Source organism: Tupaia chinensis, unplaced genomic scaffold (assembly GCF_000334495.1).
Source record: "Tupaia chinensis unplaced genomic scaffold, TupChi_1.0 Scaffold139767_1, whole genome shotgun sequence".
Classification (NCBI taxonomy): Eukaryota; Metazoa; Chordata; class Mammalia; order Scandentia; family Tupaiidae; genus Tupaia; species Tupaia belangeri.
The window spans coordinates 88,457-94,895 of record NW_006199647.1 but is presented as its reverse complement, the minus strand read 5'-3'; the positions used below and the strand labels follow the sequence as shown (position 1 = coordinate 94,895).

At 56.5% G+C, this 6,439-nt stretch overlaps 1 protein-coding gene across 6 annotated transcripts in view; it reads left to right on the top strand.

Annotated features, from left to right (window-relative positions):
• Window positions 1-6,439, top strand: part of LEF1 (lymphoid enhancer binding factor 1) — a 118,584-nt gene that overhangs the window by 108,295 nt on the left and 3,850 nt on the right. The gene's annotated exons all lie outside the window — the stretch shown is intronic.

Below are 6,439 nucleotides of genomic sequence, written 5' to 3'. Positions count from 1 at the left end.
CCGGCCGTCTGTTCTGGCGTGCCCCCCCACCGCGCTGCCCGGCCGTCTTTTCTGGGGTGCCCGCCCACCGAGCTGCCCGGCCATCTTCTCCCGGTGCCCGCTGCCGCGCTCTCTAGGGTCTGTAGGTGGCACCCTATTTACTGCACTGTCATTCCTGTGTCCCCACGTGGCCGCTGCCAGGCCTGGCTTTGGGAGTCAGGGCTCGGTGTTTGCGGAGCTCCAAGAGCGGGCTTGTGCCTTCCCAGTCACGGCACTTCTCGGGAGCCGCCCCGCGCCCCCACGCTCCCGGAGCCGTGCCTGCAGAGTCTCTGGGCCCGTCAACGACCCCTCTCGGTCTCCCCTGCGTCCTGTCCCAGGGCCCACACCCGGGCTCCACCTGGATAACTCTTCTGCCCCCAGGCCTTGCTTTTGCCAGTTCATCCAGCTGGTCACCGCCACAGGCACTTCGTAGAACACGAATTGACCCTGTCACTTTCCCGCTTAAACACCCTCTGACGCGCTGTGGCCGTCCTGCCCCCTCCCTTCTTCCCGGCGGCAGCACTCACCTGCTGTCCTGCGTGGAAAGCCCGTGTCCCCTGAGGGCTGGGTCCCTGTGTGCAGGGTCCTCGGTCCCCTAGCCACAGGTCACCTGGTTCTCGAGTAAGCCAGGTGACCCTCACCCCAGGGTTTTAGAACTTAATTTTAGTGCTAAAATTTCATGCAACCTTCCAAAAGAGCCTGCAGAAGTTTGGGTTCCAAATCTCTGAATGGCCCCGACTCACTGCCGGGGCGTCTGCTCAGCTGTTCATCCTTGTCCTCATCTACACGGTGGGAGGGGTGGCACCTGCACCTTGTGGGCTGTGTGGGACACCTGCCTGGCTTGGGGACACGGTGGGGCTTGGCGGTGCCCGCTCTCCTGCTGAGAGTGAACTCGCTTGCCCTAGCCTCTGCCCAACTTGATCCCACTCAGCTCCCCGGGCTCCTCAGGGCCCATATCACCGCTTCATGGCCCCAGGACCCCCAGCTACCAGGGCTGCAGGCTTTTCCCCAGCCAGAAGGCGGGACACCTGCGTGCGAGTGTCCCACAGCGGATCCCAGAAAGCCCAAGCCACAGTGCCTGCGCAAGTTCATGGCTGGCCGTTGCTGTGCCGGGTTCCCACGGGGTCCCACAGGGCCAGCGGTGCAGTTTCCAGCCCCACATCTGGCGGCTTGAGGAACACACTGGGTGTGGGTGTATGCGTGCCCAAAATCCCCACAGGAGGAGTGGAGGAGAGGAGATGGCGGCGTGGCCAGCCCCATGAGTGCAGACTCACTTTCCCTCTCTCCGTCTCCCTGGAGAAGGCATGCACCCTATAGGAAAATGTTCTTAAACTACATTTAAGTTCACTCCACATCCATTGATTCAGACCGTGCTCTGACCCAACACTGGCCCGGGCGTCAGGGCTCCGAGCTGACGTGGCCCTGGCCTCGTGGCACAGTAGAAGTGAATTGAGTAAGACACACACACTTTGAACTTTTTAAAAAAGAACGTAGTTCTCTCGAATTCCTGAACACCTAGGGGACCCGCAGCCTCTCCACGCTCTGCCTCACAGAACACCCTGGGCAGGGTGGGCTTGGGCCGGCACCTGCTGCGTCAGCCCACTTGTGTTGGCACAGAACCTCCAGGTGGAGTTGGGCCCTGCCGAGCCCGGTCCTATGCGCGTCGCTCCTGGTTCACACTGTATAGTGTTAGAGTGAATGAGCAGTGCAGACCCACTTCCATGTGTCCCCGACATCTATTTGTAATGGTAAGTCACATGAGGCCAGCAGTCGGCGTGGTGGCTAAGGCGCTGGACTTCCGTGGTCAATGGTGATTTAAGTCCTGGACCGGCGGCTTGAAACTTAAGCAGGGCATGCGTGCAAGTGTGCTCAAGATCCTGAGAGGAGAAGGGACTGCGGCGTGGCCATCCCTCTCTCCGTCTCCCTGGAGAAGGCATGCACCCTATAGGAAAATGTTCTTAAACTACATTTAAGTTCACTCCACATCCATTGATTCAGACCGTGCTCTGACCCAACACTGGCCCGGGCGTCAGGGCTCCGAGCTGACGTGGCCCTGGCCTCGTGGCACAGTAGAAGTGAATTGAGTAAGACACACACACTTTGAACTTTTTAAAAAAGAACGTAGTTCTCTCGAATTCCTGAACACCTAGGGGACCCGCAGCCTCTCCACGCTCTGCCTCACAGAACACCCTGGGCAGGGTGGGCTTGGGCCGGCACCTGCTGCGTCAGCCCACTTGTGTTGGCACAGAACCTCCAGGTGGAGTTGGGCCCTGCCGAGCCCGGTCCTATGCGCGTCGCTCCTGGTTCACACTGTATAGTGTTAGAGTGAATGAGCAGTGCAGACCCACTTCCATGTGTCCCCGACATCTATTTGTAATGGTAAGTCACATGAGGCCAGCAGTCGGCGTGGTGGCTAAGGCGCTGGACTTCCGTGGTCAATGGTGATTTAAGTCCTGGACCGGCGGCTTGAAACTTAAGCAGGGCATGCGTGCAAGTGTGCTCAAGATCCTGAGAGGAGAAGGGACTGCGGCGTGGCCACCCCCAGGGAGTAATTTCTCACTTTCTGTCTGTCGTCCCTCTCTCTCCGGTGAGTGCACATGCCCCATAACAAAAACCGCTCCAAAAAAACCCAGTAAGTTGCAGCTGCCACTGTGCTGCTCCCTTGGCTCTCGTTGTCCCTGAGGGTCACGGTGCTTGCTCTAGCCCGTGGAGAGAAACCATCAGTCCTCCACCTCCTAGTGCTGCCAGAGGCTGCGGCTGACGGCTTCGCTCGGCATCGCGTGGCCCACTCCGTGGTCCCAGAGCCACCACGTGGCCTGTGAAGGTGCTGTCCTCAGGGGGTTATGCTGGCAGTTGCGTGCCGCATGCTCCCCGGAGCCCAGGTTGCGTTGCGGAGACCCGGGTAATGAGGGTGGCACCTCCCTGCTGTCCCTGACCCCTTTCTTCAGTGTATGAGTTGAGAGACTTTTCGGGGTGCAGCGCAGCGGACTACTGGTTGTTCTTCGGCATTCATTGGGTACCTGCTGCATGCCGGAGGGACTGTGAGTCGGGGAGCCCAGTGCTGGGCGAGGCAGACGGCCCTCCTTTCCTGTGGATGACACTGCTGTGAGGGTAGTCGATGACACGCCAATGGAAACTGTCAGTGCTAGGATCGGAAGCAGACAGGCAGTGGCGCGTGAGGTCTGCTGTGGTTGGTGTCGGGGAGGGCTCCCCAGGGAAAGAAGGAGCCCCCGTTGCAGAGCGGAGCAGGGCAGGGAAGTAGGGCCAGTGTGGGCGATGAAGCAGAGGCTCAGACTGGCCCTGGGGAAACTGGCCAGCAGTGGCCGAAAGCCTCCGACCCTGGTTCCTGGGTGGAGTGAGAGGGCTGTGCCCGGAGAGCATGGAGCCTTGAGATCCCGGCCTCCGTGTCAGGAGAGGGCCTTGGGGTGCTCCTGTTCTCCAGTTTGGGCTCGTCGTTCTAGCTGAGTGGTTCTGAGCAGCTAAGCGTGTGAGCGTGGAAACGACCACCGTTCCTGTCCCAGCATCCCCCATGCGCCCTCTCCTCCCCAGAGTGGCTAGGCTCTCAGAAGTGTTGCCTGTAGCTGGAGGTTTGGTTTTCCACTGATGTGACAATGTGGCCCTTTGCTCGAGAGACCACAGTCACGCTAGAGCCAGCCTCACCTCAGACACCAGCCAAAGGCGCTGAGAGACCTGACTAGGACGATACTCGCAGGAGCGTGGTGCAGAGGCAGCAAGGTGTTGGTGCTCAGGCCTCCATGCGCGTGGCTCAGGGCTGGAGAATTGGAGAATGTCTCAGCTCTGAGCTAGTGTGGAGTGATGAAGTAGAAGAAAAGTTCCCGCCAGTAAGGAGGAAATTCTCTACGAGCAAAACAGCCCTCTAGACATGGGTAGACAGGGTCCACATAGTGCTTTTGTTTCTTGGCGAGAGAGGCCATTGCAGTTGCCTCGTGCAGCCCAAAGGGAATGCACACCCAGCCATGTCCCCATCGCCCCACTTCTCTTGTGCATTCCAAAAGTACCAAGGAATTTTCAGATAATTTGGGAAATGCATATTATAAAAAAACATGCATGGATTTCAAATTTTTTGCACCAAAATAAATGTGTACTTTAACTTCGTTTTCCCATGAAGTTTTTGAAGTTCCCAGGACATTCACTGTTGAAATCAGGTGTCTTTGACCATCTCCATACTTTGGAGCAGCTCTTAGGGTACTGTAAATGGGATCCATACTAGCCCTTCTTCCGGGTTGAAGGAGTTTCCCAAGCTGTGTGACCCCCTGAGGACTTCATATTCATCCATTTAGCTTTCTGGGCTCAGTTACTATCTGTGAGCATGTACTGATCCCCAGGGCATCAGGGAACAAGACCACAGAAATTCTGTGCCCAGCAGAAGGACAGTGTCAAAAAATCCAGTCCTTTGTTAGTCATTCTGCAAACAGCTGGTGAGGACCCCTGCAAGTCAAGAGCCACTCTAGATGTACTTGCTAAGTGAGGCCCTGTCCCTTCCCGGAGGAGCTTCCAGTTTAAGGATGGGTTTGCTGATGTCGCGAGCGGGTGCATACAATACCGTATATGGAAACACAGAGGACTAGGCGTAGTAAATCGGAGTGGAGTCAAGGAGAGCCGCCGCGGTCAGTGCGTGTGTGCTGTCCGGCTGCCGAGCGGCCCTCGGGGACGCCCCGTGACTGAGCTGCCGTGAGCTCCGGTGCTGGGTCCGTGTCTCATTTGGAATGGAGCTTGTCAGAAACCAGGGACTGTCATCCAGCCCTGAACCGCCCTTCACGATGCAATCAAGGCTCATAGGGAATTAAAGGAGCAAAGAATTCGAATTTTTGAAATTTGGAAGAGAATTACCACTTTAAGATTGTTAACTAAAAATATAATAAAGGGTTGGCCCCATGTCCTCGCAGCCAAGGGAACTGGATATGACAATGTGGTTCATAATCCCAGCCCCAGCAGCTTGTAAAACACATGGGCCACATGCGTGCCCAGACCCTGGCAGGACCGAGGAGTGGAGAATGATTGCGGTGTGACCGCACCCCACTGGGGGTGCTGTCTTTCTCTGGCAAGCACAGCGCCCTCTGCTAAATTAAAAAAAGAAGAAAAAACACCTTTTAAAGTGGCTTACTGGTCTTCTTCCTGGCCAACCCCTGGGGCAGTGGGGAGCATGCGGACACAGCCGTGGAGGCCACATGGCAGCCCTGGGCCAAGTCCTGCCTGCCCGACCTGAACACTGCAGGCCAATGCAGACACATATGCCCGGGCTCCTGAAGAGCTGTGGGCCCCGGAGAAGGTTCGCGGCTGGCCAGGCCTTGGCAGGCAGAGGGGAGCTGCTTTCCTCTCCCTCCCTCCTCTCTCACTCTACCTAAACCCTAGGTCAGCATAACAAAGAGCCCATTGTCTTAAAGTGGTATAGATGGAGACCAGCTCACACCTTGCAGGTATGTCCCTTTACTGTGGAACATCAGAGGACGGTTTATAGGCAGAAGCAAGCTACTTTCGATGGTAGAAACATGGTCTGGTTAAACACACAGAGACACTTCACGCCCTCGCCCTGGTACTGTGCTCGACTCGGGCATGAGCTTGGCCTTGTGACTCGACGTGAAACTGGAGCGTGTTTTTACTACGTAAAAGCGCGAGTCTGTGTCCCTTGGGCCGGGTGTGGAGGTCGCTGCCACGTGCAGAACAGCCTGGCGGTTAAACCCGCAGTGCAGGTTTCCACCTTGAAGACAGCGGCTCTGCCTTCCTGTCCAAGGATGGCGTTCAAGTCTGACGAGGTGGGCAAGGCTTGGGGACTTGGGCTTCAGGGTCCTGGCAAGTCCCTCACAGCGCTGACGGTGCAGGCGAGGGCCTGTCACGCGGGTCTGCTGAGAGCTGTGTCTGCAGCTCCAGTGTCCCCTGACTTCTTAGACTCCGGGAGTGTTCTCACGCCCTCGGGTCTGGCCGAGGAAACACTGCCCTACAGTTTTTGATGGTCACCCTGGTGAGTTTGCGCTTGTGCCTCATCTCGGCCATGACTTCGCTCAGCACGTGCAAACGTAGTCACCTACGTTAAACGTCAGTAAGCCTCTGGGTGTCTTCTTCTGGGTTGGCTTATTTGGTTGGAAAACAAAACCAAGCTCTTAAAAAAATTAGCAAAATTATAAAGAAGTTAGAGATACTCAGAAACCTTTTATTTTTAAAGAATTATTCTATTTAACTTTTATTTATCTATTTATTAAACATTTATTTTTAAAAATTTGACCAGAGAGGGACAGAGTGAGAGAGAGCACACCTCCAGTTTCCCACCCCGTCAGGATCTCAGAGCTGAGAAACACCTGTCCTGCAGGTTAGCCCAGTCTGGTCCACCTTCCACTGCATCCAGCTGGCCGTGGTCCGGGGAGATGGTCCCAGTGCACGGAGGGGCAGGCGGGACCCACCACAC